A 27,136-nucleotide genomic window follows, 5' to 3' on the forward strand; every position below is an offset into this window, starting at 1 on the left:
TTATTATTTTACATATATGTGTATATGTATACATGTGTATAATCATAAATAGATTGTGCAGAGTCTTTGGTTATATGTGAGGATATGGTTCCAAGGCTAACTACATATATGTATGTGTGTGCATAAATGTTTATAAATAGGTTCTGCTGGGTCTGTTTTGTTTTGTTGTATATGTGTATGTTTCGCTATATGGTTTCAAGGTTTTGCTGCAAGGTTTCACTTTGCATTGGACAACCAATAACTAGGCTCATCCCTGGGAAAGGCTAATCCTCCTTCCCTCAGAAGTCATTAGTTGCCTGTGACTCTTTGTCTACAGGTAGGCATTTCCTACATGAAATTTTTCTCCTTAAATGTTAGTATGTCTATTGATACTGCCATTGCTCTGGTCTTTTTTTTTTTTTTTTTTTTTTGGTTCTTTTTTTCGGAGCTGGGGATCGAACCCAGGGCCTTGCGCTTCCTAGGTAAGCGCTCTACCACTGAGCTAAATCCCCAGCCCCTGCTCTGGTCTTTTTTATACAGTCATTTCTAGGAAAGACTGTTTCACTGCAAGACAGACAGTATACAGACAGGCACACACACACACACACACACACACAGAGAGAGAGAGAGAGAGAGAGAGAGAGAGAGAGAGAGAGAGACCAGAAATTCATCTTCTCCACATCTAGCTCCATAGAAATAGACCTTCTCTTTTCTTCCACGTTTTCAACACAAGTTTAAGATCTTACTTTCATTAAGTTGGATAAAAATCTCATCTTCTTTCTGAACCTGTCTATGTGGCAAAATTGAAATGCACCAAGCACTTGAACGGAGATGTGTCCCATGGAGTGAAGAGGCATTTAGATTGACATCCAAGGGAACACGGAACATCATTTGTATTCTTCATGTTGGCAGATAAAACAGTAGACCCGATTCCCTGATCAGAGCAAACAGTTGCCATTGAAGCAGCTTCCTGGGAAAATGTCCAGCCTGCTTGTGAAGTTTATTTGTAGCTGGAGTCATCCAGCTGGAAGGAAAAGGGCAAAATACTTAATTACTGCCAAAATGAGATTGCACATTTTATATTTATTTTCTCTCCTGTGTCTTTCAGCCTCATAGTGGCAGGAAGATCATGACTGGCTGGAGAAACGTATCCCAGTGAAGGAAAGAGTCTGAATTGTAGGTAGGTTTTCTTCTCATTGGTTGATCATACAGTAGAGACTCCCATGGTGCCCATGAGAGATTCCTTCGGTGCACTTAGGCAAGAATCGGCTGACATCACAGGTAAATCAGATGCCAATATATGGCTATGGCTTACGTTTCTCTGCAATGTTGACATATGTATAATATAAGCATACATCACTGAGCAATTCAGAAAGTATCAGGATACATATCATGTGCTTATCTTTAAATAACAGAGAATACAGGCTCTGCACCGTTTGAACAATATTTTAAGTTATTTACTTGTATAACAGAAAGTCCAAAGATAGAGCAAGTCCATAGAGAGAGTGGAGACAAATAAAAATCCCACCAAGACCTGGTTCTGACAACATCAGACAGATATCTCTTCCATATCTCTCCTTTTAATGCACTTTTTTAGAAAACCCCAAGCAAGCTTCTACTTGTGTTCATTTATCTGAATGTGTCACACGCTCTTGCGACAGAGAATGTGGAACCAGCCGTCATGATTGTCTGAAATTAGTCATTAATGCTCATGAATCTAGAGATGGTACCTCTGAAACACCAGGGTCTTCTGGAGCAAAGTAGAAACGTAAACGAAGTGAGTATCTTATTAGAAAGGAGACGAGAGGGTGAATGTTTATAAAGGCAATGCAAATTTTATCAGTCCTTCTTCTAAGATCAAGCTGATGAATACCCACTTCCAAGGTCTCCAGCTGAAGAAGCAGGAGCACAGCCTTGACTAACCTCCCCTCAAGTCACAGGTGAAGTTAAGAAAAGAATAGAAATACTTTGACTCTGGATATAAAACCCAAGTCATTATCATTATACCATAGGCAGACTGTCTCTTCAATTTGCATAATTATAAACTCCCCCTCAAAGAGTAAACATTGCCGCCAACTTAAAAAAAAACTACAAAGCAGCATTAAATATGCATTGCTAATTTGACTTTCTAATTTGTCTGGGATCTTCACAAAGATGTACATAGCTCCAGAGATGCTGGATGCTTAATAAAACATTCCACCTGTCGGAAGAGAAGTACTAGAAAAGAACGCCTAGATATCAGGGTTGGAGTGGGAGTAGGGGATCAGCTAAAGGATTTTAGTTGGTGCTGTGAAATTACCTGTAGGAGCACACTCTATTAGCATGATTCTCAAATTTATTTTTCTGAGCACAAACTCCAACACACCTAGGAGATTACTTTGCATGGCCATAGAAAATAACATGTCCTTAAATTGTTCCTATTAAGTTTTAAATGTCAGATGTAAGCTGGACATATATTTGGGCAATTATAGGATGTAGTTGAATTGGTTCATAAAGACTCCATTATCCTCCAAATCACTTTTACAGATCTATCTCAAACATCCATGACAGCGCTTGAACTGGGCCTTGAAGGCCACCAACTATAGCATAAATTATACCCAGGCAAGATGAAATATTTACCTACTACTATATTCTTTGACTTAGATTCTCCAGGTGGTAAGAGTGATAACGAGGATATGGGCTATAGATCCGTAAACATATAAATATACATATACATACTCCTGAAGTTTCCTTACAGGTTACATATACAAAGTATACATTGTACACTTAATGATGTATGTATATTTTACTTTGATAACTGCATTTTAAGTTCAACTATATATCACAGACATATTCCCTTTGCAGTGTTTGTATGCGTGTGTGTTTCATGTGTATACATCACTCTTACTGTGGGTTAGATTATATCTCAGGTAACAAAGGCAACCTATTTATTCAATCCCTTCTTTAAAAATATTTATTTTAGGTCATATCAAAACATTCTTATACAAATCTTTCTCAACATACATGGTTATCCCTTTGGTGACCATTCTGGGTCTATGAGTAATCCCCCGACTTTGCCAAGGAAAGAGTCATCAGAAGTAGACTCATGACTCTGTCTGTGGGCTACCAGAACAGAACCCTTCTGGATATGCTTGCCAGACATTGGACTCCTGTTAAGAGAAAGGAAAGATAAGGTGAAAGGAGGAAGGGAAGGAGACAAACCATGCTAAGAGCACTAAGGAGATTGCTGTTAAGGCAAGCGACCAGCACGGCTGTTCATGTCTTTACCTCCAGTATCATCCCTTCATCCAGGCAATAAGCCTGCTGCGAGCCGGAGCAAGCTCTTTGCTACCTGTTGCTCCCTAGTACACAGCAAGTGTCTATTATAGGAATACCAGTATGTGTATGCACTTGGGGAATAAAAGTTGAATCAATTACAAAGAGTAAACTTCACGATGAACTGAAGAAACATTAGTCAGAAACATAAACTTCATTGAGGTGTGAAGAATGAGTTCAAGTGCTCTATTGTATTAAGGAGCGACCCCAGCCTGCCACCCAGGGCTTTTGCCAGTTGCTCTTCACTCTGACCTCTTACATGAATACGGCCACTACGAAGGGAAAAAGAAAGCACAGCACAGGGAACCTCTTATTCAAGGGAGCACAACTAGGAATGCGCAGTGCTGGCATTTAGACGAAGGCCTGTCTTACTTTAAACCAGATTTATCATTTTCTTCTTGAAAACCACAAAGTGTAGGTTTCAAGTGTTGACTTCACAAAAAAGACTACAAATTCATAAGGAAATATATATGGTAATATATTAGCTCTATTTAGCTGTTCCACAGTGTACACATTTGCAAATAATGCATTATTGATTATATATATACATATATATATGCAGATCGCAATTGTTAATTTAAAAAATAAACTTCACTAGGAGTGATTCTGTGACTGTGTCCACAGAATCTGGGCTTACCAGGAAAACTATTTTGTCATTGGTCCTAGGCAGCATGGATATGGGATATATAGATATAATATATGCCATATATTTATTTTCTATTTATTTTTCTTATATTTATATATTTCTTTTTATTACTTAAATTTTTGTTGACTTTTTATGTTCACGTATCCCAACCGCACTCATCTCCCCTTTGTACCTGGCTTCCATCCATCTCCCCCCAAAAGAAAATCTCTCATTGTGGAAGCTATAGTATTTCACAGCATGTCCTACATATACCCTTTGTCCACACTTCTTTGCTTGCAAACATTCATTGAAAGGAGTCATTGGTCTGGTTTGAGAACTCTGGCTTCTACTACACTACACAAACTCTCACTTGTCCATGACCTCTGCATCATCTCCTACCTCCAGGTTCTTGCTCCACTTGAGTTCCTGTCCTAACTTCCTTTGGCAATGAGCAGCAATGAGGAAGTCTTTTCACCCCAACTTGCTTGGTCATAGTGCAGCAATAGAGACCCTAAGTATGACACTGATTGAAAAACACATCAATATGCAAATGAGGACTCAAAGAGAGACTTCGTACATTCTAGCATGCTGTTCCTTGTTGCTTTAAAAGGACCTCTGTGTATATTCTAAGTAGGAAGTTCATGTTACAATAAAAATATATTTAATACATAATCAATGTTTAATTAAAAATTAAGTTCCCCAACAATGCCAACCAACAAGAGCTTCCAGGACTAAGCCACTACCCAAAGACTATACATGGACTGACCCTGGGCTCCAACCTCGTAGGTAGCAATGAATAGCCTAGAAAGAGCATCACTGGAAGGGGAAACCCTTGGTCCTGCCAAGACTGAACCCCCAGTGAACGGGATTGTTGAGGGGAGGGAGGTAATGGGGGTAGGATGGGGAGGGGAACACCCATATAAAAGGGGAGGGGGAGGAGTTAGGGGGATGTTGGCCCGGAAACCGGGAAGGGGAATAACAATCAAAATGTAAATAAGAAATACTCAAGTTAATAAAGATGGGGAAAAAAAGTACAACAATGTCAAGCAACCAGAGCTTCCAGGGACTAAGCCACTACCTAAAGACTATACATGGACTGACCCTGGACTCTGTCCCCATAGGTAGCAATGAATATCCTAGTAAGAGCACCAGTGGAAGGGGAAGCCCTGGGTCCTGCTAAGACTGAACCCCCAGTGAACTAGACTATGCGGGGAGGGTGGCAATGGGGGGAGGTTTGGGAGGGGAACACCCACAAGGAAGGGGAGGGGGGAGGGTGATGTCTGTCCGGAAACCGGGAAAGGGAATAACACTTGAAATGTATATAAGAAATACTCAAGATAATAAAAAAAAAAAAATAAAAAAAAATAAACCAATAAAGATGGGGAAAAAAATTAAGTTCTCCAGATGTTCTACTTTTTTAAACCCAGATAGCTTACCAACTATATATATATATACATATAATATTATATATTATGTGCATGTATACATGCATAAAAATAAGATATACATATAGATAGATAGATAGATAGATAGATAGATAGATAGATAGATAGATAGATAGATATGCATATACAAACTATAGAGTTTATTTAGCATTGCTTCTGTGTACAAGCATTGAGGACTGACCACTAGACATTGTACAACTCATGTTTGAATTCACCCTAAAGGAAACTGAGTCTCCCTCTCTATATAACTATTGACTTCCTGCAACTTTCCATCTAGGTGTGGGACACTGGCATGTCAACTTGTATATTATATCAGTCTTGTTCAGACAACTATACTGTTACATGTGAGCATTTCAAGGGGATACCATGTAGCAGCAAAATCCTGGTTTTCTTATAATCCTTCTACCTCCTTTGTGATGTTATCTGAGCCTTAGAGGTAAAAATTTCATTGTCAGATGCCCACGAATGCTTGTTCTCTGTATTTTGACAATTTTGAATCTCTGTAATAGTCTTTATCAGTGGCAATAGAACCTTCTGTGATAAGGATTAACAAGTGTATACATGTGCATATAAGTATTTAGAATACATTTAGAAAGTATATTAATTTAGGAAAATTACTGCAGTGGGTTCTCTTCTGGGGCTTATGACTTCTCTAGCCATGGGTAGCTGTCCAGGTTTACAGTACCAGGTATGAATTATAATTTTTTTACAATTTAGCAGGCTTTATGATCATTTAGACAGCTGTTGGTTGGTAACCCCAAGATAAAAGTGCTACTATTATCCCATTTGGGTATCTTGCCTGGTGGGTCATTATTGTGGTTAGTTGTTGGCTATTGTTTTTATTTTTACATAATATTCTATTGTATGAATGAACTAAAAACACATATTTGGTCCCCAAGTACCAAATATTTAGTTTGATTCTGATTTGTTTTTATAAGCACGGTATAAAAATAAAAACCATATCCATGACATAAATTTTTTGCAAACATTTTACTTTCTCCATATGTGTTTCTAAATTTCTAGTAACATAGTACTCACTGATGGCACTAGGTTGTGAGGTATGTCATTGAAAAGCAGAAACATAATACTTCCTTTTTTCTCCAGTGTGATTTATGGGTTCTCCTTGCTCCAGTACTTGATACCTTAGCTAACTAAGCCCTGCAAAGCTAGTAAGAGAGAAATATTGTGCAAATTTCCTTGAAGTCTAGAAGAATGAAGGACTTACCTTCCATTTTTGGATTTCCCAATGAAAATATGGAAAGTGTGGATAAGAGATCTACCATGGGCTATCTACCAACCTTTATCTGAAATATCACAAGTGTCCCCTGTCCATGACAGCACGGTATGGTAGGGAGAACATGAGCTCAAACATTTAACTTGTATGGGTCAGTTCCCAAAACTGGGCACTGTCACCAGAAAATGATGATTGAATGACGGACAAACTAGAGTGAACACCCTGGGGTTCCAACTCATGTGTCATCTCCATTGCTTAGCTAGTTCTAGATATCCTCTCAAGTTTCCTGAACTGGGACTAGATGACCCCCGTGGCTCAGGGCATCTCTAGTCTTCCCTAACTTTGTGACTTGCTTTCATGTGTTAGGACATGAGGCCACGCTCTGACAACTGCTCTCTCCTGTTTGACCCATCTCGTAAGATCACTCAGAGCTCACTTGCCATGGAAACCTGCCTCCCTAGTGCCTCCTGAGGTCTGAGGACAACAATTAACAGCTGCTTAATTGAAATGGCTTCTGAAGGCATACAGCATTCTGTCCAGGAGGACACACTCACTCACACACACACACACATACACACACAGACACACAGACACAGACACAGACACAGACACAGACACACACACACACACACACACACACACACACACACACACACACACACACACCGAAACCCCAGCCTCTGAGTTCTGACTAAGCAAGATTTTTCTAGAGTGAGCATAGTCTTTTAATCATGAAACTAACTAGGTTGCTTGGAGTTTTCACTTGTGTCAAGCGTCACAACAAAATAATCTAACTTAGAATGCCACAACAATAATAGCAGAGGCTACTTTTTTTTTAATCTTTATTAACTTGAGTATTTCTTATTCACATTTCGATTGTTATTCCCCTTCCCAGTTTCTGGGCCAACATCCCCGTAACCCCTTCCCCTCCCCTTCTATATGGGCTTCTCCTCCCCATCCTCCCCCCATTACCACCCTCCCAACAACAATCACGTTCACTGGGGGGATTCAGTCTTGGCAGGACCAAGGGCTTCCCCTTCCACTGGTGCCCTTACTAGGCTATTCATTGCTACCTATGAGGTTGGAGCCCAGGGTCAGTCCATGTATAGTCTTGGGTAGTGGCTTGGTCCCTGGAAGCTCTGGTTGCTTGGCATTGTTGTTCATATAGGATCTCAAGCCCCTTCAAGCTCTTTTAGTCCTTTCTCTGATTCCTTCAACGGGGGTCCTGTTCTCAGTTCAGTGGTTGCTGCTGGCATTCACCTATGTATTTGCTGTATTCTGGGTGTGTCTCTCAGGAGAAATCTACATCAGAGGCTACTTTTAAATTCCTATTTTACTAGAACTTATAGAAAGCCTAGAGCATGGTGACTTATGATTGGGGATGTAGCTTAGTGGATAGCTTTCTTGCCTAGAATACACGAAGTTTTGTGTTTGATCCTTAGGCCTGCATAAACCACACCTGTAATCCCAGCACTAGGAAGGCGGAAGCAGTAGGATCAGAAGTTAAAGTCATCCTCAACTAAATGAATCAAGGTCAGCCTGAACTCCATGAACGAGACCCAGTCTCAAAAAGGGAAAAAAAATATGGAAACCAAGAATATGGAGAAAATGTACCTGAGTTGGGTTGGGACACCATCGGTAGTTGTATTACCTGAATGCCTCTTGATCTCTTTGAACATCAACTATGCCATCTATGGAACAGTTGTAACTGGACCAAACCTCACAGAGGTATTGTGAGAATAAAATGATGTAGTCTACAGAAAGTATTTAGGAGGCACCTAGCACATACTGAGCAAACAATACCAGCTCCTCTAGTTACCATGTCTTAAATTTGTCCCTGAAAGTTTGTTCCTCACAATTTCATAAAAATACAAGCTCATCATTAGAGATGACAACTCATCCAATACAAGAAATAATAACCCTGGAATTTGAACTTAGGACTTTCTGTCTTATTAATTCATTAAATATTGATCAGGAACCCACCATGTTCTAGGCAGTGGAGATACTGAAGCAAGGGAGAAAACAATGTCCTGAGCCTCAAAGGATCTATAGCTTGATGAGAGGTCATGAGACTCCTTGATGTATCTACCACCCACCCCCTTTGCAAATATTCCTAAATCTCCTAACTTATATACCTTGGAGTCTCTGGACAGTTGTTGTAAAAGTTTTGGCTCACTGGGTGATTACTGAGGAACCACACTTTTTCCAATGGCTCTGAGAGGTAGCTATAATTGCTGTCTTCACTTGACAGATTAAATTTCTTGCAGAAGACAAAATGACTTGCTGGGCTTCATGGATGGAGTTGAAGTATGAAATGTGGGAACAACATTACTTGGTCCATTATATTGTTCAAACCAATCAAGATGTTTGAAACTGGAATTACACTAAGAACAAAAACTTAAGGTATTACTACAGCCCAAATCTCATATGTGCAAGGCATTTCCCATGTTCTTTGGCCCTACACTATGACAGTTGCTCTTAAAGGTTAAAAGCTTATGGGAAGAGGCATAAGCTGTGAAAAGGGAGGCATAAATCACTATAAAATTGAAGTAAGGGTACAGTATTTACATGGACTGATTGCTCTCATAAGCACTACTTAGCTATGTTTTCAAAAATATGAGAGTATTAGATCTGCTAGTCCTGTATGATGTCCCCCTTGAAATTTTGGACATGGAATCTCTTTTGGCTGGAATATATAGGCATGGCTTGGGAAGACTTATGTCCACACAAAGTCTGGGGATAAACAGCCCTGGCTGATAAACAACCATGGCTTAGTAATCTCTACAGGGCCAAAGTACATCATGGGGAGGGCCACGTTCAAAGGAGTTGAACAAACCAGTTCTGTCTTCTTGACTCAGAAGATTCAGAAATCTCTACAGGAGCCTGGTAGGACAGGGAAGTATTGATGCGAGCAATAGGTGGCAAGGCACCAGCGTGATTTCCTCTCAATGGCTGGCATTATTCATGGCACACAACTACAACCAGGGACGGAGTGGCTCTGCAACCTTAAGACTGTGAACTTGACTAGAAGTCAAAGCAAGGCAGGGAAGAGAGGATCCCTGGGGAAAGCAACCAGGATTTGACCTTCACACACAGAGCCATACACAGCTAGAGTCTAAGTTTAGACCTGCTTTGCCTATAAAAAAGAACACCCAAACAAAACAAAAAGGAGACACTAAAGATTTATCTTCTGATTTCAAACTGAAAGTGAGAAACCTGAGGCAATAAATCCTTCATGGATGAATTCTCTACCTCCTGGCCAGAAAACCCTCATCTTCTCAGGAAAAAGAATGACCCACAACTTTCCTGAAGAGGAGAGGCATGGGTCATAGAGTCATGTCTTGGCAAAGGCCATCATCTTTTGCAGCTTATCAATAGCGTGCCTCTTTGAAGACTAACAGCACCATGGGAGGAAACAAAGGCTCCTTTTTTACTCATATTTTGTTTGTACAAATTTCTGAATACCCTAGCAAGGTTGAGAGCTGCCTGCAGTCACATGGAAATGCGATGAAGAACAGAAGCCTGCATCTCTCTGTTCCTGATGCCCACTTAAGACTTCTGATCCTCCAGGAACACAGTGATGATGCGTAGAGGGTGCAGGCACAGCTAGCCCAATCTAAGAAGCATTTAGTCTTCATTAGCTGTCATTACTTTGCCAAGACCTCCAGTCACTCATCCTTCAGGGCAAAGCTAAAGACCAGCATCATTTACTTTGTATGTATACCTCCTGGGGTTATACTGGAGAAGTCGCTAATGAACCATAGCAGAAGAAGGCAGCAGGCTCAATTAAATCCCTAGGAAGGTCTGCTGTGATACCCTAACTGTAGAAGAAAATACTAAATGGAAAATGTGTGTATGAATAGAAAAAAGGGACCTGGTATCTGTGTGAATTCCCCCACCTTTACAATGGCAAACAACCCAACTGCCTTCAGAGCTACCATATTGGATTTTGTGAAGAAACTTTGTTGTTCCTACATAGAAATTCCATGTTTAAATGACCTTTGAGTATTCTGCTTTATATTCAAAGGAGTTAACAGGTCAGGCATCTTGTGACCACTGGCCAGAACAGAGATGGTTCCCTGTGGGTGTCTTATCCAAAGCATGATACCATTTTACTGAGAAATAAACAAGAGCTGGTTGTCAGGAATGAAAGAGAATTGGAGTCAAGGTCTAGATCTGACTCTTCCTAGCCGTGCAAACCTGGAGATAACTACTCCATATCCATATTTCTGCAGCTGTACAACGGAGCTGCTTATGTACCTAACACCGAATACATTAAGTATGCTGTGGAATAAATGAACATTCTCATTAGTCCCAGCATCCTTGTAGCAGAGATAAAAGTGACTCAGACCTCGTCTTACTTAGAATCTAGCTGAGATGTACATGGCTGGATCCTTGCTACCTGTGTGACCTGATTTCATGATCTCAGTGTTACAGATCTCCTACTGCCTTGGTGGATAGTTACTACAATATCTGTGTACACTACACACTCCCCCCTAGCCACGCCTATAAATTGTTTCTGAGTCTCTGAATCTAGGGAATAAGTGTGTCTACTTTTCAGAGCTCCTTGGGTGATTCTATAGCTATCAAAATCCTCAGCATCAATCTTGAGGAGGATCTTGGATCACTGTCCTGAGCTCTAGAGAGGCTCTGTTCAACCTGCAGGTCTCAGAACAATAGCACAATCTAAGTAAAAGCACTGAATAGATTCTCAGTTTTTCTGACTTCAAATTTAGTGATCTTCTCATCAAATCAGCCGCACAAAACTAAGAGCTTTGGGGTCTTCTTTGCTAAGTGTGGTCCAGATTTTCCAGTTCACCCATGTGTTAGCAACTGCTCAAAATTGTCAGCTCATTGTTTACTCCCTTGGGACTTTACCTTGCAGATTCCAACAGGAATACTTAACCCAACAGCCTTCAGGGTTGGGTTCTTAAAACTCTCTGAGTTTTAAGACATCTCTGACTCACCCCTGACCACAGCCCAGGCATCTGTATACCAAAGAAACTACATGAGCTTAACTTCCTGAGTGACTGGAGGAAAGGAGCTGCTAAGAATAACAAAATATGGCAACACAGATGCATGGACATGACCCAGTTGGAGGCTAATATCTAGAGGAGCCTGGGAAACAAGTCACCTCTCCTATTCTAAATTTTACTGTTTTCTTTGTAAATAAAATAAATTGGTACAGCCCAGACAGAAAAATTCATGAACATTTTTCAGAAAAACTAACAAATTCTAGTATGGCCCAGCAGCGCAACCCCAGCCTCCAAGTGTTTTAACCCAAAGACTTGATAATTCAGAACCTAAGTGTCTCAGGAGATTAACATATGAAGAAAATTATATATACATGTATATGTGTGTATTATATATAGTGTGTGGATGATATATATTATATATGTGCATTTTGTGTGGAATATATATACATATTCTACACATAATTCATAAGAATATCATTCTCTTCCCTGCCAAGGGTATTCTTTTTCCTCATTTAAAGAAGGAGTGAAGCATTCACATTTTGATCATCTGTCTTGAGTTTCGTTTGTTCTAGGGATCTAGGGTAATTCAAGCATTTGGGCTAATAGCCACTTATCAATGAGTGCATACCATGTATGTCTTTCTGTGATTGGGTTAGCTCACTCAGGATGATATTTTCCCCCATTCAGAGCCTGCCCCACATGTGGCCCATACATATACAGCCACCCAATTAGACAAGATGGATGAAGCAAAGAAGTGCAGACCGACAGGAGCCGGATGTAGATCGCTCCTGAGAGACACAGCCAGAATACAGCAAATACAGAGGCGAATGCCAGCAGCAAACCACTGAACTGAGAATAGGTCCCCTATTGAAGGAATCAGAGAAAGAACTGGAAGAGCTTGAAGGGGCTCGAGACCCCAAAAGTACAACAATGCCAAGCAACCAGAGCTTCCAGGGACTAAGCCACTACCTAAAGACTATACATGGACTGACCCTGGACTCTGACCCCATAGGTAGCAATGAATATCCTAGTAAGAGCACCAGTGGAAGGGGAAGCCCTGGGTCCTGCTAAGACTGAACCCCCAGTGAACTAGTCTATGGGGGGAGGGCGGTAATGGGGGGAGGGTTGGGAGGGGAACACCCATAAGGAAGGGGAGGGGGGAGGGGGATGTTTGCCCGGAAACCGGGAAAGGGAATAACACTCGAAATGTATATAAGAAATACTCAAGTTAATAAAAAAACAAAAAAACAAAAAAAAAAAAAGAATATCATTCTCCCTTTAAAAGAAGATTTTGTCATTTGTGGCAACATCAGTGGAATTGAAGAATATTTTGATAGGTAAAACAATCCTATCTTGAAAAGCACTAATTACACATGTATTTGTTTACTTGTGGAAGCTGCAATAATGGAACTTAAGAGAAACAAACAGTGTAAGGGTTGTTTCAGAGACTGGAGTATGAAGGAGAACTGGGACAGGATGGTAGAAGGACACAAATCCTCAGTTATAGAGGAGGAATAAGCTTTTCTGTGACTTCAAGAGGTACTGCCCATTGATGTAAATATAGTAACTAAGATTTCAAAAATCACTGGGAGTAAATTTTCAATGTTCTAGCCATATAAAACAATACGTATTTGAGATGATTGATATGGTAATTAGTCTGATTTAATTATCCCACACAGTGTTCATAAATCATAGCATTACATCTATGCCCTGTTAATGTAATTTGTCCGTTTACAAATAAAACAGTACAACTTACAGAATAGAAGAGGTGACTTTTTGAATGGCAGGAGTATTCTGAGCCCTGAGGTACTGATTCCTCAGTAGACTTAGAAAGACAGTACTGTGGCTTAGTCTGTACTTTACCCCGTGGTGCTCTCGCTGACAAAAATGAGGAGATGTGACCTCCAGGTACACAAATGAAAACATAAAAGCATATACCAACACCAGATGAAAAATCCCACCTTTTAATAAAAGATAAGTGTTAGTTTTTAATAAATGCTACAACTGGATAATGACTTTTCCTTAAAGCAACACAATGTCTGGTGGCTATAATCCTCATCCATGTTTTAGTTTCCACATTTGTAAGATGATTCACTATGTGCCCACTCCAAAGGTTATGAAGACTAAGTGAGTCAATGCGTAGAAAGCACTTAGCAAGATGAACACATCATAATTGTACAATGGATGTTAGATTATTACGATAATTGCTGTTAGACTGTGGATTTGGTCTTCATAAGCAGTAAAATTCACTCATCTGAGAGTGAAAAATACAGTGAATGATTCAGTTGAATGCATTATGTGTAATAATATATTACACTTAAATAATTAGGGCTAACATTTATGACTTTAAACACTGTATTAGTTTCCTATTACTATCTTACAAATTATAGAAACTTCACAGCCGAAAACACTACCCATTTATCAAGCCCCACTTCTGTAGGGCAGAAGTCCAGAGAAGGTATGGCTGATTGGGTTCCTTCCTTAGGTCTACATGGCTACAGGATCTTGGGAAAGTCCACTTTTCAACCCACTCAGACTGTCAATCAAGTCAGTTCCTTGGAGCAATAGCATGGCAGTTCACATGTCCTGCTAACTGTCAGAACTGGGACCCTCTTATCTCCTATATGTCATCAACATTCTGTGCGCTGCGGCTCCGTCCATCTATCCATGCATTCACTAGCAGTTGGAAACCTCTCTTGTGCTGCAAATCTCTTTCCAGGAGAAGCCCTTTGAGACTAGTCATGTCATCCAGGTTCATCTATTTTAAGGACAACTGTGTTGAAATTTGAAGTGATCCACCAATTCCCTTGCCAGCCATATCTACAAGAGTACTTAATGAATTGTAAGAGTTCCATTTTATATATGACAGCAGCCAGGAATCCTGGAGGTCATTTTGCCGTTCTTCCTGCCACAAAGTCCTTTTCTCATCCTTTCTTGCTTAGATCAAAGCAAGAAGGCAAAGAGAGCTCATGGGGAAAGTATATGGCTAGTAATACACTAGAAATTTCCTAAGATTGATTTGTTAACATTTACACATAAGATAATGGACATCATGAAATGATAGACATCTTAGTTTATTTGACTGTCATAAGCATCTCACATCATGGTCCCACACTTAACTACATATAACAAAAATAAACATTCTATATTTTTGAAAGAGTAATATGAGACATTGAAAGAAGAGTAGAAGAGTAGCCAATTTGTTATGTGCAGTTTGCCAAATAATGATGTGTGGGTTTTTGGTTTGCTTTTTTGGTTTTGAAAGAGGGTCTTACAGAATTACCTAGGCAGGCCTTGCATGCGTTCTATATCCCAACCAGGACCTGAATGTACAATTCTCCTGCAGTTAGCAAAGATTACGCTGACTTTCCAAGCACCTGGGATTACTAGCCTGACCCAACTTTATAACAATACTCCATAATCACACGCCACATGACTAAGAGACCCCAAGGCTCAGGGTTAAAATATTCTATGGTATTAAATGATGCCTAGCGAGAATCCCAAATACAACTGGGTGTAAAGGGAAGAAGTGCATGTTTGCCTATCAGGACTGATCTGAGTGGATAAAGTCTCTTTTATAAAGTAGACACTGCAGCTCAACCTCTGTCACTGCATGCCACTTTGCAGTGTGCAGACACCCTGTGTCCTTCTAAGGACACTGTGATACAGTTGAAGGCGTGGAGCTCCGGAACTGAGGCCAGAGCTGTGTTTAAACCACAGCCCTGGTTCCTTTAGCAGATTTACTAAACATTTAGAGAGTCCATAGCCTTAGGAAGTGGGAGCAGAAGGAATAAATGACAGAAGAAATGTGGGTCCTGGTGTGTGGCAGCTCCCCAGTGTGTAACAAATACATGAGTGCTGGCTCCTTCTACACCCTTAGACATTTAAATATCACCTGTATGATTGCTTCCCAAACTAAAAAGCACGTATTCTATGGTTTTTCCATTACTGTAATTTGTTTTGCTTTTTAATATGTGTGCATAACATGTGTCTTGGGGGCTTTGGCATAATGTTCATGTACAGATTAGAGGGCTTCTGATGTTGGTCCCCACCTTCTACCTTGCTTGAGACAGCCGTCTTTGCACTGCTGCAGAATTCTTCTGCTTCTGTCTCTTGTCTCACCAAAGAAGCATGGGCGCTACAGTTATATGATGATTTTTACATGGTTTCTGAAGATTTAAATTCATGTCTTCACGTTAAATAACAAGCACATGGTACCCAATGAATGACTTCTAAAGACCCCTGATATTGTTGAAATCAATCTTGTGTCTCCTTATCTATGAAACCATGGTTTTGGGGTGCCACTTTCATTTTCTATAAAAAACAATGCTAACAGAAATACTTAGCCATTAAATTAAAAACATATGACACCAAGTTTCCTTGGGGCCTGCATGTCGGAGGGCTACAGGAAAGAAGCAAAAAGATCCCTTTTAAATACATGCATGTCCATCAGAGTCACTGGTGAAATTAATCAAGAGCTAACAGTATTTTAGATAATTTTATATTTTTGAGATATGCCTCCAAATAGAATTCATACAATTTCTTAATTAGGCCCAAGAAATAGGGAGTGGGAGAACCGTCTAGTGGAGAAGCTTCAGTAGCAGACTTCAGACTCAGATATACCTGACTCCATTGCCCATGTATTTACAACATAGGAAGAAGAAGGCTTGTTAAGGAGCAAGGGGAGGAGGTGAGAGTGAGAAAGAGCGAAGAGAGAAATGCTGAGGAAGACTAATACAAGTGGGAGGTGGGGAAGGAAGGGGGAGAGAACTTAGAGCCCAGCCAATTACACGTGTTCACTTCACCACACTCCTCAGCTCCTATGGGCTTCTCTTTCTTTATATGTGTGAATACGTGTATATGCATGTGTGCGCGTGCGCATGTCATAGCCAGAGGTCAACCTCTACTGTCATTCCTCAAGCACTGTCCTCCTGGTTTTTTATTTTGCTTTGCTTTGCTTTGAGACAAGGAGTCTCCCTGGCTCATCAGCGAGCCCCAAGGATTCTCCTGGCCCCACCTCTCCAGGCCTAAAACCACAAGTGCACACCCATCGTTCTCTTTTTGTGACTTCTGGGTATTGAGCTCAGAGTATTGAGTAAAAAAAAAAACTGGGTATTTTCCAGTTTTCAGAGCAAGTACTTTACCGGAAAAAGCTATCTCCCCTGCCCTCCTCTGGGACCGGATGGCAGTTACCCCCTATCACTTCTTGCCTGTTACTTGGGTGATTGACAGCTCTCCAGCTTTTCTGCTCAGCCTTTAGAATTCCACTAAGAATCCAGGTGACGTGGCTGTGCCCCCGGTTAAAATTGTGAACAGTACAGCTTGCTCATAATCAACACCATCCGACTCCAGCATCTGAACCATCAAGCTGGGAGCCTTAACGGCCCCTGCCCTGGAACTAAAACACAGAAGTACTAATTGCATTGTGGAGGCCAGGTGAAAATGGCCTTGAACAAGAGAAGAATGGTTTCCTTTGACTTGCCACTCCATGCTAAGTGGTTCTCAGGAGGTGGATTTCACACAGCCATTTGCGTCTCCGACTGGAATTACATTTTCTATCTTTACCATTTCCTATCCCAAGAAGCATAGCAGCACTGTCTGCTCAGTACCAAGGGAAGAGCACTTTCATTCTCTATTTTAATTAGGCCCTGACATCTGGTGTGGCCCATGAGCACTTATTTGCACACCTGCAGGCTATTGGCTGTAAAGAAGCCCAGCCTGTGTGGAGATTATGTGCGCAGATGGAGTCTATGGTCGTTTAATTTAATAGAGCAATTGTGTGGGCCTTGTCAAACGTTCTGCAACTGTGAAATGTGGGCCCCTCTCCACTCCAGGTACACTGGGCTGCGCCTTATGTAATACGCACTGCACCTTCCCCTGCCAGACTTCATAGAAAATATAGTCATTTAGAACAGAAGCTTGACAGCCAAGCAATCTTGGTAACCTTTCACAGGAGCAGGGAGAATGATGGTACTCTGAGGGGCAACAGATCTTAGGAAGCCGACGGGATTTGTCAAGTATCTAAGTGATCGTCTACCCTTGTACGTTAAGCAAATGGGCTGTGTGGAGCCCCAGCCTCCTCTAATGAGGACCAAGAGTGAAGCCGAAGTGACAGGAGGTGGGCAGCGTGTACTGTGCTTTTCCAGATCTGGATTGCCAACCAAGGCTCAGGCCAATTTGATGGTGCTTCACTGTTATTCCTACCTCTCACGGTACTCTAGATACTTTAGTGTTCCATAAACATCTACAGAAGACTGACTAACAACCAGAGGAAGCAGTGTGGCCAGACATAAGGACCCATTGACTTCCCACGGGTGTTCTCAAAGCTCTGAACGCCCCCCCAATCCCCTGATGTTCCCTAGCTGTGACCCTTATATGCTCAGGGTTGGCTTATTCTGTGTCCCAATTATCTTCTCCTGCCTGGTGGGTCTTGGCTGGTTTACAATTACCTCAGAAGACAGGGTACTTATAAGAGAGTAAAGGAAAAGACTGCACAACGTAGTATTGACGAAATGTTGAGAGGAGATGGAATTGCCTGTGCTTAAGACCTCCATTCACGGATAATGAGGAATTGTGGGAAATCTCCACAACACCATGACATTTACATAAGGCCTGGAGAAATGGCTCAATAGCTAACAGTACTGCCCTCCCAGAGGATCTAAATTTGGTTCTAAGCACCCATGTCAGTTGGCTCACAACTTCCTCTAACTCCAATGGCCTCTTCTGGCTTTTGCATACCCCTGCACTGCTGTATATACCCACCCATTTGCTCATACTTTAAGAGTCAATCTTTTTAAAATGATTTACATGAGAAAAGAATTTTATATAAGTAGCACAATTTGCCTAAACTTTAATTTTCTCACTCAAAAAAAATGGGAATAATTATGATAGCGCCATTTCTAATCACACACACACACACACACACACACACACACACACAAACCCACACGTGCACGTGAGCGCACACAAAACTTCAGACATATAGTAAATGCCTTGTTAGTTACAGGGATCATTGTGAGAACAAGGACAATGCAGATAGTAACGAAAACAGCAGTGGCCAAGCTCAGAAGCAGACCATTGAACAGAAAACAGGAAGCACTGGTCATACCTGGAGAAGGGAGTGGAAGTTCCTAGGGTGTGGCATTAACATAGGGCAAGGCAGGAAACTGAGTCCAGAAAACTATATATATGTGCTGAACATTTAGGGAAGAAAGGAAGCTTGGCTTCCCAGAAGGCAAGTGAGTAGAGCTTCAATGGCTGTGCTCCCCAACGGAAGCACAGGTATTTAATGAAGTAAAAGACAAATTTGCCAAAAACACTGGATTTCTACTCAGAGTGGAAAAACAACTTCATGAAGATCATGCATCTGCATCTCAAGAATCCAGGATTCTGTGTTTGTTTTGTTTTGTTTTGCTTTTGGTGGTGTTGTTAAAGAAACAATGTGAAATAGGAGGACCATGACCTTAAAAGTAACCTGTTACTTTTAGATTAATGAAAATGCCCTGTCTCTGCTCCTGTATAAAAAGTGAACTGTTCTCAGTTATTCCAGTATTTTTTTCTTTTCACTGGCCTGATACTTAAACAATTCATTTTCTGGCCACAGATTTTTAATTCCCAATCAAGAACTCTGGAGTCTCGCTTGCTTGGGTTCAAATACTACCATTCTCCTTAGGAAGTACTGTAATCTCAGATGGGTTTCTCCGGATTTCTGGAATACAACCTCTTTGTCTGTCCAAAATGTATAGAAATAGCCTCCATTTCCTTTATCGAACACATCTGTAAGCACCAAGCACAGTGAATGAGAACAAAGTACTTCGTCAAAGGTCACTTTATTATAACCGCCCAAAGCAGGGCTCTTTTCAGACTGCTCAAGTACTTGAGAGAAATTGGAAGCTTGAAGGTGAGCCCATTGCCCTGGTGAACCTGAGAGCCTGGGACTTCTCCACTAAGATTGGAAAATCCTCTGGAGACTGAACAGGGGCAGGTGTCAAACTCCAGCTCCTGCTCACCAAGGTCTAGGTGAGTGTACACATATAAAATGGAGCCACTAAAATCAAGTCACGGTTGCCCTCCAGGCAAACTGCAGTCCAGTGAGAAAACATAAAGACTTTTTTTTTTTGTCCCAGAGAGTGAAATTTAACACATGTACAGGCTATCATTTAAAGTAAGATAGCGTCCTTCCTAAGGTTTCATGAGAGTAAAATCAGCAGGTTGATTTCCGTTTTTATGGTTTTTTTTAAAGTGACCTTCATGGGAAAGGTAAAAGTGTTAACACTTTAGAGCAGTCGCCAAATGGCTTTGACAATAAAATGTCAAACTATGGGAACCTTGGTCAGCAAAGCAGAAACCTCCTGTTTTGCTGACTGGGATGAGAGACCCAGTGATAGCATCTTTTATCAGAGGGTTTTATCATATTTTTGAGGATACACAAGAAACACCTACCCAGGAATTACCTATTTCAAGTGCACCTTCCTTCCCCATACCAAACTACTTTAGTACCCCTTTGGAATGAGCCAGTTATGATACTGAGTCGTTACATTATGGCTTATGAGTGGCAGGGTATTCAGGCTGTATGGTTTACCTAGCATAAGGAGACTTGTTCATGCTCTTGGGATTCAGAACTTGGGAGCCCTACTCGATATATGATGTTCCCTTGAATTAACAGACATCAAGCACTCTTACAGAGCCTATCGTTATGTCTACAAAATAAGATGTCTTTGACAGTTGCTATGCTGTGGAACTTCCTGCTAATGAGAGCAAGTGTCTAAGATAATCAGCCTTAGTGGAAGACAGGTTGATGTGGGCTCATGGTTTCCAGGAGACCTGAGCCACCCTGTTCCCTGCGCCCTCATGATTTGGAGCCTGTGGTGAAACTGTACATCATGATGGGAATATGTGATAAAGAAGACTGCTCACTTCATCACAGTCAGGGGTGGGGGGCTTCTATCTCAATACCTTCTTCAAAGGCATACCTTCAGTTATCAAACCTTTTTCTACCAGGTCTCATTCCCTAAATGTGCTGCCACCTCACAATAATGCTGTAGGCTTGCAATTAAGGCTTGAATGCATGGTCCTAGAGAGGACCCTCAAGATCATAAGTACAGCATTTGAAAACATGAGATTTAAAAAGACCTGGGATGTAAACTCATGCCTTGCTAGGTTCAATAAAGCATGTTGAGAAACAGTACTCATAAAAAATCGACCTTATACCTTCAGTGAAGAAAATGATTACAAACACATCATTGGGGATGAACACAACTGGTCTTTCTAGATTTGAGCTCAGAAGAAGTTACTGTGCTAAGTTGTACTTTCTCTTCATTACACTCTTAAGGACTGAAGTGTTATTCAGAAAGTGAACTCTCCTTCCAGGAGTGGTTTTGAAGAAATTATAATACAGATGGATCTACTAAACCAATAACTGTCCAAAACTGGCCTTATTATGCAGGGTACAAAATAGTTAATATTACCTATTCCTAGAATCCTATTCAAAGTCAGATAACAAGGCAAACTCAGAGAAAATAATTAGGCCTTTAAAGGACCCTAAAAGGCAAACCTGAGTGTCTTTTAGAGATCCTTGAATTGTAATTTTTATAATTCAAAAGGAATTTTAATGGTTGTATAATAATTTACTATGGATTGAACTTCTGCTTTTGGATGGCTGTTGTAGACTTGAAAGTCGTGTACACGAAGAGTACCAAATCCAGCTTAAAATCTTTAGGGATTCCACAAGAAAATCATGCATCATAGCTAACAGGAAAAATAGGTGCAAATTGCTGGAGTATTGATAGCTGTGAGCATTTTGTAAAGTTCTGATAAAAGCAAATTAGTTAGATTGACTCACAAGACTTTCTGAAACCTAAATTAGTATTCTTACATGTATGCTCACATATTCATGTGTGTTCCCCCCACCCATGTCTGCCTGCCTGCCTGCCTGTCCCTGAAATGCTAAGCGAAAACAGCAAGTCTACCAATGTCTGCTTCTAGTATTGCCAGCTCCATCCTGTCATGTCTAGGAAAACACAGTTATCCAACAGTCAGCCTGCACACCCACAAAGAACTCAAAGGCAGCAAGTGCTTCTGTATCTATCAAGCATCAGTGACATGATGGCCTTCTGAGGTAATCGTCATTATTAAGTATGGACTGAGTTGAGTCAATTATCTTGTCTGAGGCACACAGCATGGAGGAGGTCATCTGAGTCTCTACTTGTTGGAAGGCACCATCTCAGCAGATCTTTTATTTGCCTAGAATGTTCCTCTGTCTTACCCTTGACTCACAACATCTTTATTTGTCTATCTGACTACGTGTCTTTGAAAGCTTGTGTGAGTTTTCACAGTCTCTTTCCTGACCAAGCACTGTGAGACCCTGAGCCACCTAGATAACGTGAAGGTAACCGTGAAATGAGACATTCATTCCCTAGCAACTCTCTTCTTCTGTGCAAGTGAAGCATGTGTTCAAAAGCTACAAATTTATTTATTCTGTGGGGAGGAGCTGGGCCACAGCTCAAGTGTAGAGATCATGGAGTTGGTTCTTTCCTTTCACTATGTGGATCCTGAGGATGGAGGTCATCAGGCTTGGCTCTTATCTGCTGAGCCATCTTGCTGTCCCTCAAAAGTTTCATTAATATCAGCTTTCTCTAGGTCTACATAGGAGGCATAAAACGTGCCTGTTCTGTGTAGTATACATGAGTCACCTTGATAAAGAAACTGTAGCAAAAAATCCTGTCTAAAAGATCATGTGATTAGTGTCTCAGAAACATGACCAAGTATCTAAACTTCTAGCATCTTCAGTTTTCAGGAAAGTGGGATTATTGTAAAGATTTGGTGGTATATTTAAAGAACCTAGTACCTAGTACTGTAAGAAATCATAATGCAGGTGATAGGATGTGAAGCCAGGCAAAATCATTCAATCTGGACCTGTTTACTTTGTAACGTTCTGTACCTAGGTTTCTTCATCTTAACACTGGGGTCAGAACACTATTTTCACAGTTTGGTAGGTGAGTTAACACATGCGGAACATGAACACCAGTTGCTGGCACAAATGGAAATTCAGTAAATCTTAGCTGTTATCATTATTATTATTACCAGTATAAGATACACCGCGCAAAAGATATTGAATAAATGGTGAGCAATTTTTAAATTAAACTTCTTTGATATTCAAAGTCACTTCTGTCCCATATAGCTGCCCCATTGAATCCTGGGAAGGAGCTCCAAACAATCTTCAGATGGCTGTGAGAATGGCACCTTCCCCTGCCAGTTAGTGTATGTTGTGCAGCAAAGCAAATAGAATAATAACCAATCTGATATTTTAATTATCACATATGTCAGTGATGCTGCTTTATAAATCAAAGCTAATTGATTCTGAGCACTTGCTATTTCTTCAGCCCTCCTACCGGCTCAGGAGCAAGCCTGCTATTTTCTGTGTAAACATCGAGGGTGGTTCCAGAACGCTATTCAGAATCACTGGAGTGGCTTTTCCACGTGAGCAAACTCGAAGCCAGGAATTAGGAGTTAGTGTACTCAATTCCACCCACCCATGGTATATATCCAGAAGAGGCCATGATGCTCCTCTCTGTGATGTTTGAACAGCTGCGCTTAGACTGAACCTCCAGAAAATAGTCCAAAGTTTTAAGTCAGTTTTTTCTCCATAATCCCGTGGCGCACTCGGTAATTTAAGTGGCTGTTACGTAAACCAGTACTTTTGTTTATGTGGATGCTTGATTTTCAAGCTTATGTTTGTTCACGGTAGATCATGCATAGAAATGCAATTCATAGAGCAAACAGTGGGTGCTGAGAGATACAGGTTGAAAAATGCAGCCAAGCTAGCAACTACCCGGGCCCCTTTACCATGAGCATGCTGGATTCCTGCATCTGATCCCACAGTATGCTATGTGGCACTGCCAGCTCTCTTCCTATCCCAAATCCAGAGCCACTGCTTTACCGTAGTGCCTGTCACTCAGTTTGCCAAAGAAGCTTCTCTATCAGTGCATTTGCACCTGTCAGGGAAAATTCAAATCCCCTTGACGTTGCAGTTTCTGCTTTTAAGCAGTTCAACCATCTGATTTTAAGCCTTTAAGCTTTTGCATGTTCCAAAACACAAAACTCAAGGTTCTGGAGTGTAGCTCAATGGATGAACTATCACATGCTCAAGGCTTTGGGCTTGAGTTCTAGAGAGAGAGAGAGCGCACGCACACACACACACACACACACACACACACACACACACACACAAACTGTTACATTTTTTGAAAATTCATTTGCTCCCTGATTTACATATGATGTGCCCCAATAAACTCATGTAAAAATGAAGCCCAAAATGCATTTACGCCACCAAACCTACTGAAAACCACATCGCAGCAGCCCGGCACACTATAGGTGTGTCTGTTGTTCTCTCTGGCAGTCATGTGAATGACCCAAAGCTATAGCTTCCTGCTGCTGCCCAGCATCGTGAGAGGGTAGAGTACTAACACCACTAGTTTAAGAAAAGACCAAAATTCAAATGGCACTTTTTAATGAATGCTATTGCTTTCACACTTTCTTAAAGTCAAAAAATGGTTCTTGTTTCACTGTAGAGGAAGGGCTGTCTGTTGAAAAGTCCTCCTCTCCCCACCTTTCCATCTATTTCTCAAATCCTTTAAATAATTTGGGGGGCAGGGGAAGAGAGCATCCCATTGAGAAAGAGATTGAGATTGAAGATTCAAAGATCCATTAATATGGAAAGATATGAAAGAAACTTTGGAATTAAAGAGTCACTATGGGGCTAGGAATAGGTTTGTTCAGCAAACTCTTGACTCGTGGATCTAGCCAAAAATATTCTCCCCCTGTAGCTTGAAAATGAAGATTTATGTGGAGTGTGATAACTTATTACAGCAACCAATATAGATCAAAAACAGAAATCATTTTCCAAGAGACTAAACAAGTAAACAGAAATGATAAACCTGTCAATGTTTACTGCTCATTTAGTCTGGGTTTGTGAAACCTGTGACAAACTTGCCCCTCTTCCATCCACAATGCTCAAGGCATATGAGCAAGGTGTAGGGGGTCTGAGAGTCCCACATGACCAGCATGCCAGATAGCGATGCTAAGTCATTAATCAACACTAGCACGTGATATAGAGAGGTGCCCTGCCAGTAATCACCCACCAGAGTTTACATAGGAGAAAGCAGGCCAGAAAGGTGGACAGCTGGTCCTATATTGCACTGTAGTTTAGAAAATGATCATGTATTTTACCAATACAACTCTTGGTTGTATTACACTGAGCATGCTAGGACATTGATGAAATCCTTTTTGAGAAGTCTCGTATTGTTACATCTGAGTATGAAAGTAAGGACATATTCAACGGCACCTTCTAGATCTGAAGTTGTTGCAGAAGGTTGATACTCTTGTGCTCACTGGGGGCTGGAGAGATGGCTCAGTGGTTAAGACCACTTGATGTTCTTTCAGAGGACCAGGGCTCTGTTGCTAACTTTCCGATCAGTCAGTTCACAAGTGCCCGTAACTGCAGCTTCAGGAGATCCAGTGCCCTGTTCTGGACTCTGACGGTACTTAGACATATACAGCATGCAAATTAACATTTTTGAACTTCCATTTCCTATGTACAGAGTAGATACTGCAAGATTCATGGATGCTCCAAGATTCAATCAAGCTCTCATCTGGTAAAGCCTAGTATGAGATTTGGAACAGGATGATAGGCAGAATATTCCAGTGCAAGACTTTTCTCTCATTTCCCTGCCTGTCATGCCCATCTTCTCTCTTCCTGGTAGCGCCACAAGTTATTGATTCTTTAATCTCAGGTAAGGAACTTCACCTTTTTGAAACTCTTTATTTTCAAAGCAAGGGATCACATTAGTAATGAGATCCCTGTGCCAGGAGGAGCACATGAAATTACAGCAGCAATAGCAAACTCCATGACCACATGGTTACAGCCTCCATACATAGAACATTCCAGAATATTATCTAGTATCCCATGCTTAAACTTTTAGTCCCAGAGAGTATTGTTACAAACATTTATGTCATGGCTAGTATATAGGGCAAAATAATAGTGATAAGAAAGCCAATGTCTCTCCTACAGTGAATAAGATGTTCTCTTAGTCTAGAGCTATAAAAAAAAATCTTTTAAGACCAAGTAATTTGCAAGGAATAAAAGTTTATTTATCTCCCAGTTGTAGAAGTCCCAAATGTCTCACAGCACTTGATGAGCATCTTCTTTCCTTCCTGTGAGGTCCTTGTAACAGAATGTGAAAGGTTAGTGAGTACCTGTGGAAGACGAGGAAAGAAGAGATAACCTGGTTTTATAATTGCTCCTGTGATAACTAATCCAGGCTAGAGAATGAGAATTCACTTGTTCTCACAATATATCATTAGTATGTTCATGAGGACTCTGCCTTTGTGATCCTAATGACTTCCACGAGTCCCCTTCTCCCAACACTACTGTTTTGAGGAATTAAGCTTGCACTTGAGTTCTTCTAATGGGAACAAATCATACTCCAGCATAGAATTGTACTGCATAACAAATAAGCAGACCAGGATTCTCTCATCGAGGCTGTTATCATCTGCCTCTATGACTTTTGAAGGCTATTTCCCCTCTCAGAACTTCAAGCTTACCCACCATTTGCATTAGCAAATGAAAAACTTTCCAGAGAAATCTAAAGGCTCAATAGATGTAAGGAAATGGTTAGTTCCTTTTGCTTAGATCAAAAAGTAGAGACATGCCCAGCCCCCAGGGTCTGAGCTGGCTCCAGAGTGTCCTTATTTTCTTGCATGTACAAATTCCTCACTGTGCAACAATATATTTTTCCTTTTGCTTGAGAACTGGGGAAAAAAAGTTGCCCTAGTTAAAGTGAAGAAATGGCTATGAACAGCTGTCTTTCACTCCTACCCATGTAGCCAATTAGACAGACTGCACACTAATCCCAGGCCCCAGAGAATCTTCTCCTGATCTTTATGCAAATGAACTTGTGGTTAGAGAACTCTAGAGCAGTTATATCTCACATCTTAGTTCAACGAAGACAAAAATCTAAGCTGTGTAACCCCTGCTGACTGTTCCTCATCACAAACATGTGCCTGCACACAGTACACATACATGTACAGGGACTTCTCATCAAGCCTTGTGAAGCTCCAGTGTGAACACATGAACTAAGATAGACCATTAAGACCAGTAGCAAAAAGTTTTCGAGATTGTATAAGAGCACTAGATAATTGAAAAAGAATCTTTCGGGCTGTTAGGTGTCTAACAGATAGTAGGATAAATTCTCATATCTTGCTCATTAGAGAAAAAAGAGACATTTTTCCCTCTATGAAAGAAAGTGAAAGGACTAGACCATTATCAGTTACCATGGCAACTGAGATTCACTGCATGCTTAGTTCATCCTGCCACTATGGAAGACATGAGGGAGGGAAAAGTAAAACTAAGCTTTTCTGGGTATTTTTTGTCAAATATTTCAAAGTGAAAGTTCATGGAATGAGCCCAAAACACCTTTATAAGAGTGAAAGGAAGACAGGAGAACATGAGAGAGGAGGATAACGGGACAGCACTCGTCCTGAGGATGCTGAGGATGTCTCAGAT

At 40.9% G+C, this 27,136-nt stretch overlaps 1 protein-coding gene and 1 long non-coding RNA gene across 8 annotated transcripts in view; one reads left to right on the forward strand and one right to left on the reverse strand.

The window, feature by feature from the left end:
- Atp10b (ATPase phospholipid transporting 10B) overlaps nt 1–27,136 on the forward strand; it is a 330,892-nt gene that overhangs the window by 129,531 nt on the left and 174,225 nt on the right. For 6 of the 7 annotated variants that reach the window (XM_087571592.1, XM_087571588.1, XM_087571589.1 and 3 more), the window contains 1 exon segment: nt 1,088–1,159. The gene's annotated coding sequence lies outside the window, so the exon portion shown is untranslated. 7 annotated transcript variants of the gene reach the window in all.
- The window catches only part of LOC134480671 (uncharacterized), a 135,497-nt gene that overhangs the window by 67,539 nt on the left and 40,822 nt on the right, over nt 1–27,136 (reverse strand). The window lies entirely within an intron of this gene.

Source organism: Rattus norvegicus, chromosome 10 (genome assembly GCF_021556685.1).
Source record: "Rattus norvegicus strain SHRSP/BbbUtx chromosome 10, alternate assembly SHRSP_T2T, whole genome shotgun sequence".
In the NCBI taxonomy this organism is placed as follows: Eukaryota; Metazoa; Chordata; class Mammalia; order Rodentia; family Muridae; genus Rattus; species Rattus norvegicus.